We start from the raw sequence: 13,629 nt of genomic DNA on the forward strand, positions 1-13,629 counted from the left end.
GGGGGGGGGGGGGGGGGGGGGGGGGGGGGGGGGGGGCAGAGTGAGACAAAAAGAAAAGATCATGCTGCTTCCTGGCTTAATGAACATGGGCGAAGGATGATCACAATAGAATACATTATGCTCTTGTGAGTAGTGGCAATCAATTAGCAGAGAGCACACCACTGGCACACCATCGTTCCCGCTCTGGGCACCGGCTCATTCACTGCCCAAACGAGTGACCCGAAGAACCCTCTCGCCTCGCTGTTTTTCCCACCCTCAATGCCCAGCAGCCACAAAAGATTTGATTTCATTCCTCAATGTGAAAGAGGACAGTGCTGAATTTGCATTTTCCGCCACATTCACTCCGCGTTCGTTGGAATATTAGTCAGGTTCCGCTACAGTCAAAGGTCCTGGCTCAAGGTAAAAAAAGTGTGTGTGGTGTTTGAATAGGTGTATACATGTTCTAGCAGATATATATTAACCAAAGTTAAGCCCGCAACCCCCCATCAGCTACACCTCTAAAAATGATGTGATGCTGATTGGATTGTTCTCAACTGAAAACTGTCAACACACTGTACTCACTAAAGCTGTATCCCCACACGATGGGGAATCAGACATGACAGTGTCTATGTGACTGACCATGGCTATTGCATACCAAATTGTCACTCAGGTCCCCATCAGTAATTCATACAGCGGTTTGGTGAAATTCCTCCATCCTCACCACCCCTGATGTTTTCTTCTTCTTCTTTTTTTTTTTTTTTTTGTGTCAGCTAGAGGAATAGCTCCAGATAATGGCAGCAATCTATATCGTGAAAGAGGCAAGGAGTCGTTCTGCCTTAACACAGGCACAAATCACCACTGTCTGGCTGAGGATCTGTAAAAGTGTCGGTGATGAGTAGAACACACTGCTTTCACTAAGGAACTTTGCTGTGATTCCAGGCAGGGGCTGGAAATGGAGGAAACAAAAAGAAATGAAGGGAAAGGGGGAGAAAGGAAAAATTGTAATACATGTTAGGATGTAGGATTTTTTTTTTTTTCTTTTTTCTGAAGATGGTGCATGCTGAGAGGAAGATGGTCTCGGGTTTGGGTTCAGGAAATCTGTTGTTGCTGTGTTTGCCAGGGCATTCACACTCTGCAGCAGGGCCATCTGGAGATCTGTGTGCATGTGTGTGTGTGTGTGTGTGTGTGTGTGTGTGTGTGTGTGTGTGTGTGTGTGTGTGTGTGTGTGTGTTTCAGTCACATTTCCCTTTATGCCATGGAACATAATACTATGTAATGTTGAACACAATTTGTCATGGTCATTCATAGTTTTACTTTTCTCATCTAAAATCTGAAATACCTCATTTGAAGTATCAAGCGATCTAATCAGTTAAACTGGCTAAAAAATATCTCAGCAATCTTCTTTAACAATTAATTCTGCTAATAAACAATGAATGGCATGTGTCTTCAATAATAAGGCCTACAGTATTCAATCTACAGCACACATTCTGACACTTTGTTGTGAAATTTACGCACACTGACAAGAAAAGCAGCATGTCTGTATGTATTCCTCTGCTGCCTCAATAAAGTATCTATCATTTATTATTTTTGCAATGCCAATGCTTCAACAGGCTCTCTTTATAAATCCCAGTAACCGAACCATAACTTTATATTTCAGTTAAACTTGTCCAACCATCACATTTACGCATAACAGTGTGTATTTACCATGAGCGGCTTCCCTCTCAGCAGTTGACTACAGACTCTGCCAATCACATGATCATATGCTTTATGGAAGCAAAGTGAATAAATAACTTTTTTTTTTTTTCCTAGACATAAACAAATTTAGTTGTGTTCACTTGTTATGTAGCCAATTCGATTTCTTTAATGAAAAGTGTAATTTTAAGTGAACAGAAAAGTGAGGGACATTTCCCCACATGAATTTATACCTTGAAAACACGGCTAATACTTTGAATGCCATTATGCTTGATAAATGGACGTTCTATATGTTGACAACAATCACAATGCTCTATTTACAGTAATATGAATAGAGAACAGAAATTCTATAATAATATATGGTCCTTCTTTGTGTGCAATCAGTGTCCTCTTTGCCCCTCATCTTGCATGTAAAACCTTTGTCTTCATAAGAGCATTAAGACCTTCATTATATGTTACAATGAGCAGAGGTCAACACCACATTGAGTTCATATGTCATTCACCTTTGTTCCACTGTACAATGACTGAAATAGCTTATTGTATTTATAATAATATATGATTTTGCCGCTTTAATTATCCTTTGGGATAAAAGTTTGCATTGCTAATGTCATTTGGTCTGTTTGGCTGCATGTAACCTTGTGACTGTGTGCGTTTGCGTGCCTTTGTGTTTGTGTATATATTTGTAGTTTCAATTTTCAAGTTAAATCTCACTACACATGTGATGTTTGTACCTATATTTAAAAAAAAAAAGCACACACATGTTGATTACATGGTACAATCCAAGGCTACTGGTTTTACAATCCACATGCACTGTCTATAAGAGCCTCTTCATTAACGCATGGATGAATAGAAAATGTGTCATTGTACACATTGTGTACACTTTCTGTTCTTACCTGAGGACCTTAAAGTGGATTTTATCTCTCTTTTAACATTGAGTGCATGTGTAGAAGTGTTTTGTTTGTCTTCAGAGTGCCTCGGAATGGTGCAGGGTTTTGTTCTGACCTTTCAAAGAGAGAAAAAAAGTGACATTTTCCTCGGAATCTCAGTGTATACTGTATGTGTGCTTGTATGTTTGTATCTGTTAAAATATTCAAGTGCAAAATGCTTATAATGTATTCAGTGTTTTCAGGCTGCAGAGGGCATTGTGTTCACTCTCCACTTTGAAAGTTGAAATGTTCAACATCTAATGGATGGGGAGCAGGGATGGCAACATAGGGCAGGAGAGGGAGGGGTGCACACGGTTGTTGCATCCGTTTGAGTAATACATCTGGCTGTAGGGAAAGGTTTTGGGAAAAAAAAAAAAATAGCACATGTTTTGATGCTGCAAAGAGCCTTGCTTAAATGAGTAAAGTCAGATCAATTAATATACCAGGAGTGTTCAGATAAGTTAACAATAAAAACTGTTTTTACATGGGAAGAGGTTGCTTTCGTCACATTTTGGCAACTCTTTCTGAAACCACACAAACCATGAAAGATTAAAAGACACAGCTTGTGTCCTAAACTGTGTTACATTTTTCAGTTTGTCTTCCTTAAATCCTGATTGTTTTACGTAAAATAATTTCCTGGTCTCAAAATATGCTTTTTACATTCTTAAGTTTTTCTCTCCTCATGTAGCTCCATTTGTTTTGAGACTGTAATGTCTGTTCCTCTCCTCTTTATCTGTTTCATCTTGATCATCTCCTGTGCTCTCACACTGCTAGGTCTCCATGTGCAGGCATTCATGCTGCTGACATTTGTGTCCAAGCAGGGCCCAGTGACATGGCCTTTACCACCCCTCGCTGGGTCTCCCTTCGCCATCCCTACCCCCCACCGCCATTCTTAACCCACCAAGTCCTCTTCATCAGCGTGCACTTAAAAGTGTGTCTGTTTGTGTGTGTGTTTGTGTGTTTGTGTGCTCTGGGACCATCCTGTGTGTATAGTGTCTGTGTGTTTAAGCCATGTCCAGATCAGCCATGTTCATGCTTGCCTGTAGCCCTGTGTGCACAGTAGGGGACATGGTACGGAACAAGTCTCTTTCTCTGCTGGATGCAGGGTGAGCAAATACAGTCACTGCAGGCTGGAAGGTAGAGGGGCACACATGTGACAGTGGAAAGCTCAGCCTGATGTGGCGAGATATGCGGACATATGAGGTCTATCCTAATGAGGACAATAATCTGAAAATGTCTTTCTTGCTACATAATATCTAAAAAAATCCTATTTTTTACAGAGCAACACAAACTTTTTTTTTTATAAATTTCATGGCCACAAAATCTCACCTACAATATTCACTATTGATTATTTGGCGATATTTTGACACTGACTGTGAATTTTAGAAGAGCTATTATGTGCACAGACAAAGTGCCAAGCCTCATTGTTCTTCTTCTCAAACACACACACACACGCACATGCACAAACATACAGACATGCTCACCGTCCCTGCAGCCATGGGAATGGATAATGCTGAGGTTCAAGGTCATTTCAAGTATTCAGCAGCCTGGGGCTCTCCATTGTCAGTGCACCACATCCTGCATGCACTCATACATACACACACTAGCACACAACACGTTGTAGGTAGGCGTACATTCTACACACCGCATCTCACTAGCACTCGCATCTGAGACAGCAAAGTGTCTGTCAGGTGAGAACATGACACTTTCTAAGGCCACTCACATACACAAACAGTTGCAGGTGCGAATAATCAGTGGAAACACAATTATCCATGTTTCTATAGTGTAGACTGTTGAGACACAAAAGAAGGAAAAGGTTGGGCAATTGATGCTGTGTATCATCGTTTAGCTGTTCTGCAGCCGTACTTGTTTACTCTTCGTCCTCTGCATCCACACGTTGTGCTTTACTGTTTAAATTGTAGTTGACAGTTTCTACAGTTTGGCCCTGTCTGATTATATATTTGGTTTTAGGGGTTAGGGTTAGATGAGAGATGGCACAGGCCAAGTTTTTAGAAACAGAGTGAAGGTGAGGAAAAGAGAGAGAGAGAGTAGCAGCAGCAGTGGGTGTGATTAGCTCCTTTGTTGGAGGTCTGTTGAGCTTCATTGGCTCCAGAGAATAGGTTCCTAATGAACCCAGCCAAGCTTGGACCAAACTTTGTGCTGAAGACAAACTAAGTTATGGTGGTCTGGCAGAGCGCTGGGGGTGAGCCGACTGATATACAACGCCTGGACATATGGTCCCCCCATCAGGGCCTCTCCCAGCCACTTTCTCATGTCATGGCTTCTGTGTGTGTGTGTGTGTGTGTGTGTGTGTGTGTGTGTGTGTGTGTGCTTCTGTGTGTGTCTGTGTGTGTGTGTCTGTGTGTGTGCTTCTGTGTGTGTACACGTTAGAGTTGATACACACGAAGCATATTTACAGTGTGGATTTTTATATTTGTTTGATAATTCATTGGAACAGAAAGAGAAAACTGGAGAAGAAACAGAGGGAGTGGGTGGGGGTTGATGGGGGTGGGGTGGGGTGGGAGAGAAGGGAGGCCGGTTGATGCTTACTGAGAGCGACAGAGGAGAGAGGGCTGCAGGCTTTGTCTTTCCAGCTGACCCCAATACAGAATCCTTTCTGACACGTCCTACAAGACATGGAGTAACTGAGTAAATCAGGCCAACCTGGCTGTGGTGTAGCTGCACCATAACAGATGCAACATGGAAGGCAACCATATGAGCTCATGACATTAAGAAAATCATGAAAGGAAAAAGTCTGAAGACTTTATGCATTCTCAAAAAAACTCATGTGTTAGAAGTTTATGTATTCTAAAGTGGAGGATTAGATAATAAGCAGCTCTTTTTGTGTGTGCATATGTCCATGCATCCACAGCAGCGTTTAAAGAGGAGGCGCAGGTGAGCCTGAGTGCAGTTTGAGGCTAATCGTTTGGGTCAGGGTGGGAGCGTGGGGACGGATGGCTTCCGTGTCCCACCAACAAGGCTCTTGGTAACTGAGCCGGCGAGGGGGAGAATGGGCCCACTACAGGGCCACACAGCAGGCTCAAACAACACTTATTCTACTGGCCAAACTGTCAGCCAGAACAACTTCATTGTGCCCAAAATTGGAGTTGAAAGCAAGGCAGAGACTTGGGAGGGGAGGGGGCAGTGGGAAGGTAGGGAGAAAGAAGGGGAGGATGCAAAGAGAGAGAGAGAGGAAGAGAGGGGGTCTGTGGGAAACCGGGGGACTGGAAAAGGGGGAGTCCCAGAGAAAGTGCAGTCTTGGGGATGAATAGGGTCAGACGGTGTGAGTTCATTTCAGTGAGGAGAATTCCCATAGATCCTACACGAGGGGCAGACGGCCAGGAGCAAGGCAGCTCGAATGGAAATTTATTAAAATGCCTTCTGGGATAAAGGGAGAAACTGTAGCAGTTTTGTATTCTAGTGTCTGTTTTGTCACCATATTTGCTCATACTACCCAGCCATGATAAACACAGTTTTTAGACAATACTAAAGTAACAGTTGATAGTGCTACACATTTAAGAAATGTGTACATAGTCTGCATTCACTCACCTACTGCCCTCAAGTTTTTTTTAAATTGTCTGTTTTTGTAGAGCTGTTCTTCGCAGTCCCTTCCCTTTTATCTCGAGCCAATATTAGATCATATATTTGAGAAATGTCTCACGCCTATGTAAAAACAACTGTGCCACACACACACAGGCTACCCACAGACATTAGACACTTTCCTGCAGGATTTCCATGCCTTGGACCCCAGGAGGGAGCCAAGCCACAAGGCTTTGAACTGTGATTTGTATATAGTACAACAGAAACCCCCTTTAGACTGACACTAAACCAGTTTAAATCAGTCCAACACTGATTTACGTCACCATTCTGCTCTTTGTCTCTTGTCTCTTCTCCTGCTGGCTATTTCAAATTCATCTCCCTGCCCTCGGTAACTACTGCAAAAGGGTGAAGAAGTTTACTTAGTCACACTGAGTTTAGGGAGATGAGGAAAGTATGTGATTCAGTGTGTGTGTGTGTGTGTGTGTGTGTGTGTGTGCATGCGCGAAGGTGTGTGTGTGTGTGTGTGTACGCTTTTGCGCGTCAGTGCCGTTTACTTGTATATGTGTGCATGCGCGTGTGTGAGATGCAGAAATGTGCACACACACACACACACACACACACACACACACCCCTGTTTGATCCAGAGCTAGCCCCGCAGCTCCCAGAGACTCAACAAAAGGCCTCCTCTATCCATTGTATGAGCTGTGTGTTTCCCAGGAGAGCTCGGGCTCAGTGAGAGAAGGGCCCCAGATCGCTTTCTCCTGACATGGATGTTTATTCGCTCTATGGTCCAGCAGAACACCCTCAAAAGGACTGGCCTTAGCAGTGTGACGTGCATGACACATAATTTTGGAAAAGAGGAGAGGGGCTAGAGGTTGCGAAGAAGAAAAAGAGAGAGTGAGCGCCTTGACAGCTGAACAGACATACAAGACAGACAGATAGAGAACAGTGCTGTCTATGAAGGTGTTCTCAGTGCACTCATATGAAAAAGAATATTCAGGGTGTTCTCCACCATTTTATTTGCTCCTTGTCTTTACACTAGTCAGCTTTCTTGTCAACCTTGTTCATGAATGTAGATCCACCCAGTGGGTGGGTAGAGATTTCCCCCTGATCTTGACAAGCTCTCCCATCCCTGACTGCATACTAATTTCTCCAGAGCTACTGAACCAATGCAAAACAAATACAAATTGCCAGGGCTGCTGTTCATTGCTTGAGAAGCAGGGTCTTAGAAGGTTAGCAGATAGTAGCTGTCTATTGTGGCTCTGTGATTAATCAGATTGTCTGCTGTGGACAGAGAAGCTTACGGGGACCGCTGTTGTAGTTGGCTATGTGATATCTTTAGGAATCCGTCAATATGTCGGAGTTTAAAATCCTGAGCTAATGACTGGAAGTGTAAAAAGCCGACTTATTCTTCCAGCAGTCAATTAAAAGTCCATCACCATCATGTTCAATGCGATCAGTCGGGCAATAAGTTTTGATTTTGAGGACGGCAGGTTTGCAGGTTTTAAAGATGTCTCAGCATTTCACTCGGTAGACGACGATCTGTCCTCAGCTGCTCTCTCTTCACCAGTTGTCTTTATCTAAGAGTTTTGAATGCTATCTATCAGAGTGCCTCACTTTCGACTGCAATATCTAAAGGTTTCCTTGAGATTGAGAGTGCCTGCGGGGTTGACCATAGATCTCAGTAGAGCTGTAGAAGCCGACAGTTGAAAACAAACATGGTAGGCTGATACCATCTAATCTGTTGAACACCATTATCGTCTAAGATATCGCCATACCTCTCTCCATACCCGCATGCACCCACCCTCCACACCGGACTTACTCTCTCTCCCTCTACACTCTTTGAGGTAAAAGCTTGTGTGTTGAGGCTGAGAGTGAATGTAAGCCATTGTTATGGTGTAACCGGACTCTACAGCAGGTTGTTTGATCCTGTTTTGGGCCTGAAAAGCTTTTCTTTTTTTTTCTTTTTTTTTTTTTTTTACTTGAATCACCACATCAGCTGAGAGGGTCAGACAACAGACTGTATTTGTGGAGTCTTCTGTCTCTCTGCTTCTTTTTTTTCCCTTTTTCCTTTTTGATCCTCACTTTGTCTCTCTTTGTCAGTCTAAATCTCTCATCCAGACTCAGATTTTAGTCCGAAGCTTTAATAACCATAAAGAGGAGCAGGCACTCGTTCACATATTATACTAAGACATGCAATTATGCTTTTAGGCACACGCTGTTGCTCTCGATTTGTCCCTCATTCTCACTCCCTTTTTCTTTAAACAGGATCTTCTTGTACCTCTCTCTCCCTGCACAGACTCTGGGATTATGTTTCTTGCTTGCACCTCTGGTATGGCAATAGCAAAAGAGAACGCTACTGGGAAGTGTTTAGGTGACAAAAGCTTTAGTAAATTGTTTTGTCGGCCCACAATGCTTACCATGATACAGCCAAGCTCTTGTTGTGTTCCTGTTTACCCGACATCATTTCATTATTCACATTACAACATGGAACCGTGCCTCTGTATTGTCGAATGTTTTGGGCGCTGACTTGCAGTTCTACACCTTTGTTACTGTTTTGGCATTGTGCTCTCAATTTATGATCTGTTTGGCGTTCAGTGTGGACAATGTGCATGCAAATATCCTCGTCCCATTATGCCGGCTGTCTTTGTATGTCAGCTTTCTTCCCTAAGAGGTATAGATGAAGAGTTGGAAGGGGGGGGTGGGGGGGGTGGAATGGTGCTGTATGTATTTGGAGGGAGATTTGTGCGCGCACACGAACACACACGCACCCATCTGTGCCCCCAACCCATTTCAGACGTGAGAAACTGTACCTTCATTTGCATAAGAATAATTGACACTTCAAATTAGCCTTCCAATCAAAGAGGATTATTTTTTTCAGCATATGTGCAGGCAGTGAGCACTGCCATGCTGGAGAATATGAAAGGGAGGGCAAAAGAGAGCACGGACGGGAGGGGACACGTCATAAAAGATTAACCCTTTCATTTCCTCATCTCAGAGTGAGAGGATTTGATATGCCTTTTTATTGCAAATATAACTTGATATACAGTAAAGCAGACTTTTGTAGGGAAATAATAAACGGTTTCTTCTCTAAATCAAGGAATGCTATGCCTGCCTGGTAGGGCACAATGGTGTTTCTGATTGATAGGTGTTTTACCTTTGAAAGCTTTAGGTGCACTGACTGTGTTATGTGCCCGTTTACACGTCTATATTCACCTCAGTGACATTGGGCGCAGGCCAAGAGACTGAGTGCTATTAAGTAGAGTGTGTGAGTGTGTTTGTGTTAGTGTGGATGTGCGCGGATTGAGGGTTTGCCCACATTAAACCATTAAAGCAAGTGCAATGTTGAATTATTGATAATGGCTAATGAAAAGGATCAGTTCAGGATGAACTACAGGCTTAACCATAGCCCTGAGGGCTAAGACACACACACACACACACACACACACACACACACACACACACACACACACACACACACACCAAACGTCATTTATTTTCCCTGCTCAACATCTCTTTTAGCTTTTCTTAGACAAGGATTAAACTGGTATTGGCGTGGTATTCTCTGTCTATATCTCACTCTCGATCATGCTCAGGTTATGTTAAAACCCACTCCACTTAAGAGCAAGGAAGACCCCAACACTAGGCTGCTGTGTGCTTCCAGGCCTACCCAGTTGAGAAAGCAGAGAGCTTTTTTGAGGCTGAGCTTGTTTTCAGGGAGAATAAGGGACAGGGATTCAGTTTTGGGGGGAAGGGGATAGAGAATAGGGGTTGAGGGTTTGGAGGGGTGAGGGGGGCCGGCGCCAGCCCCTCTGAAGCACTCAGCATCCCCCCGCTTATGGGATGGCGGATGTGTCTGGGGGTATCCATGACAACACTGCTGCATGCCAGGGACATACCACGGCAACATGGCCAAGTAGAGTTGGTGTCGGTGTGTGTGTGTGTGTTTGTGTGTGTAGATCCATTAAGGCCCACATATCTCTGTGACATTAATATTCACTCACTCGGACGAGGAGCTGCCGCAGCCTCAATCAGTTTGCTGTTGGACAGGCATGTATCTCAGACATCTGTATTTCAGCCTTTGACTCAGAGGCTCAACATGAATATGTCCACTGCATACATACTCTCCTGTAAGTGAATGTAAGCCAGTTTGTGTATAGTTTGACACAGTTGTCAAGGAAAATGCCTTCTCGCTAATGGTTCAGCATGGCACAGTTTTATGCTTGTACTATACAATATATTTTATACTTTCACAGACAGAGAGGTGCAACCTCACATTCACTCGGGTCATGAAGCACAGGTCAGGACTCACTTACTTTCTAACAAACATGCACACACACTAACACACACTCTCACACACAGAGCCTTGCACAATCACACTCCTAGCTCTTGCACAGATCAAGCTGTGTTATAATAATCCCATCTGGGACGGCCTGGATTCTCACTCAGAAAGTACCCACATAATGATGCTCTGATGAGTTCCTGTGTGTGTGTGTGTGTGTGTGTGTGTAAAAGAGAGAGAGAGAGAATGGAAGGTGCCTTGTGTGTCATGGGTTATATACTGTTTTATATTTTAAACCCACATCCCTGCCCACACACATGCACACATACACACAAACTGACACACACACACACACACACACACACACACACACACACACACACACACACACACACACACGTATGTAGAGTCAAACTCACATCCTATGGGAGAGTATTTTTAACCCCGACTGCCTGCGCATTTGCTGAGGGGTTAAAGGGCGGAACAGTGAATCAAGTAAATAATTCACAATAGCTGAAACTCTTTCGATGTAACCTCAGAATGAATGGGGGAGGGAGACCAAAGAGACTTAGTTATGTACTGGCACACTATAGTCCAGTCTAATCGTACTTAACGTTTTGCTTAACTGTACTAAGTTGTCAAAATGCAATAACCAATAAGATAGACATGACTCTTATCCAATAAAGTCTGATTCCATGCAGTGTCTGTAAAATGTGTACAGAGATATGTATACCTTACATGTTTATCCACTGTACATTTGCATGTTGGAGTGTATACATACATATACAACACTAAACATTATGCCTATGCTGTGTTTTCAGGTTGGAGGGAGACCTCATAGATTGTGACCCAGATAGAAATGGCATAACGACTGGAGTCTCCGGGCCAAAGATGTCAAGGATATTCAGCTGATCTCAGAGGTGACTGCGCTCTCTCCTTTCAAGCATTACTGTTTCTGCCCTCTTGTTATATGGACTATATTTCACAATTTCTTTGCTATGGATCAGCAGTCTCCGCATTCTTCTTCTCAGAGAATTCTATATGAAAGTGTCTGTAAGACATTTTGAGTGACATTGCTTCTGTCAAACGGCTGATTGAAGGAGACACAGAGAGAAATGCTGTGCTAATGAAATCGTCTGACCCACATCCTTCAGTGCTATCCATTTCTCCAAAGACACAGAAAGGGCATTTATACAGGTAAACCATGACTGGTCCCTGAAGTGAAAAAGGGGTTTTTCAGAAGGAAGGGGAACATCCATTATTTACTATACTGGGGTTGCAAGACACTTAGGAGATAATGCAGTGCTTCAAGCATACAAAACATAGAGCCTCCTCGGTGCTGGGGCGGCCATTGTTGTGTGTTTTGAACATGTCTGTTTCCATCCACACTGACAGATGAAAAAGAATATGTCTCCCCAAGGTTCAGAAGCATGGACAGAGATAGATAGAGAAAGAAGGAAAAGGAGAGAATCGGATGGCATAGAGATGTGTTTGTGTGTGTGTCAGTCATATCTTTGTGCATGCCTGTGCATTTGTGCACATGTGTGTCTATTTATTGCCCCATGTCTGTTTTTTTGGAAACTGTATGTACAGTGGTACGTGTCCAAACCAACCCAGCCCCAGATTATACAATGTAAATGAGGCAGTCTTTTGAAACTGTACACATGTGCATGCATCATGTTTCCCTGGCACAGAGTTTGTATAGTCTCTTCCAGAAGTGAAAGGCTTCAGTCAAGTTTTATTCTCTGCAGATCAGCAGCAGCATCAGTTGCCTCCTCATGGAGAGGCATCTGACTGCAGTCTACTGGGAGTAGTTAGCAGAAGGAGAGCAAGGCATACAACTCCTCCACCCTGTTATCAGACTTGGGGCAACACCAGGCACTACTTTCTGCCATTGTCAATTTCCCAGAGGACAAGCTGACATGAAACCCTCTTTTGTGGATGAGGGGAGACCACTCCCAAAAACTCCTGTATTTTTCCACATAAATGCACACTGTGGTGGAGAGTATGATGACAACTATCTAGGTTTGCAGATCAGGTCTAGGAAAATGTGGATCTACTGACATTGAAGAATCCCCCAAATTAGACTGACAAAAGAGTTTTTTTTTTCCATTTCACTGAAGGGCAAGACTATAAAAATCTATGCCCCAGTTTGTAAAAGATCACTTTAAGTTCACTCCTATAATCTTCTCTGAGGTGCCTTACATACGCCATCTTGTCTACACTAACATCTATAGTAGCCTATATTGACAGGTATTATGAGATGTACAGTATGTAAAGCCCCTTTTCCACTGGTCAAAAAACCCGCTAAGACCAGCTAACATCGGGCTTTTGCCGGCAACGGAAAAAGCTGCAATCGCATTCACAGACCAATTCAAATGACTGCAGTAGATGCAGGTATTTACTGGCTTTGGCTCCGGTCGGCATTGATGTAAACACAACACCAGGGTGAACTCGCTAACTTTCGCTCCTTTTACTGCTGTATAGTCTCTCAGATCACACAGACGCTGAAGACACACCTGTCACCTGTCCAGCACGGAGCTGTTGTACCAGAATCACCGTGGCTATACTACCAGCATCGTAAACCGGCAAAACCAGCAAATGGATGTTTATTCCCTACCTTTGAAGCGATCATACATCTGCATTGTCTGTCCATTCCTCGATTGTTTATATTCCTTTTGTCCATAAGTGTCCACAGATCGAAAAATCAAAAGGAGCTTTCACAAAAGTATTCCAAGTTTTGAATATTGTGATGTGAAGCCGATTGCAGTCTGTCGAATGACGGTTTTTGCATCACTTCTCTCCACATTTCGAACATTTTCCCTCCTTCCGGCTTCTTCTTCTTCTATGGTGTTTTAAAGCAGTTGGCATCCAAAATGTTGCATTACTGCCACCAACTGTTTACTTTCTCTCAATATCCATTCATTTCAAATCCGTTTTTTCCAGTCCACTCTTTAAATAATGAAATAACCATTTCCTTCCTTGAACACTGTCTCCACATTCTACAATAATTTTAACATTGTCCTCTACCCGCTCCATAATTGTGTCATCAGTTCTACTCTTTACTGTACAAACTTCCAGCACGATATGAATATGATGTGCTCAAACCTTGTGGCAATGATTTCAAAGACCCACTTGATTGTTTTCCTGTGATGTAGAAGTTAAGGTTGCTTTGTCCAATTCTCAGCCTGCTTATTATTACTTGTTCCA

General features: G+C 43.2%; 1 long non-coding RNA gene across 1 annotated transcript in view; it reads left to right on the forward strand.

The window, feature by feature from the left end:
* Positions 1-13,629, forward strand: part of LOC111651561 (uncharacterized) — a 40,428-nt gene that overhangs the window by 23,942 nt on the left and 2,857 nt on the right. The window contains exon 3 of the long non-coding RNA XR_002760527.2: positions 11,241-11,339. This is a non-coding gene — a long non-coding RNA (uncharacterized LOC111651561). The remainder of the gene's footprint in view (positions 1-11,240; positions 11,340-13,629) is intronic.

The sequence above is a fragment of the Seriola lalandi genome, unplaced genomic scaffold, assembly GCF_002814215.2.
Source record: "Seriola lalandi dorsalis isolate HSWRI2012SDOR001 ecotype SW California unplaced genomic scaffold, Sedor1 jcf7180002053690, whole genome shotgun sequence".
NCBI lineage: Eukaryota > Metazoa > Chordata > Actinopteri > Carangiformes > Carangidae > Seriola > Seriola lalandi.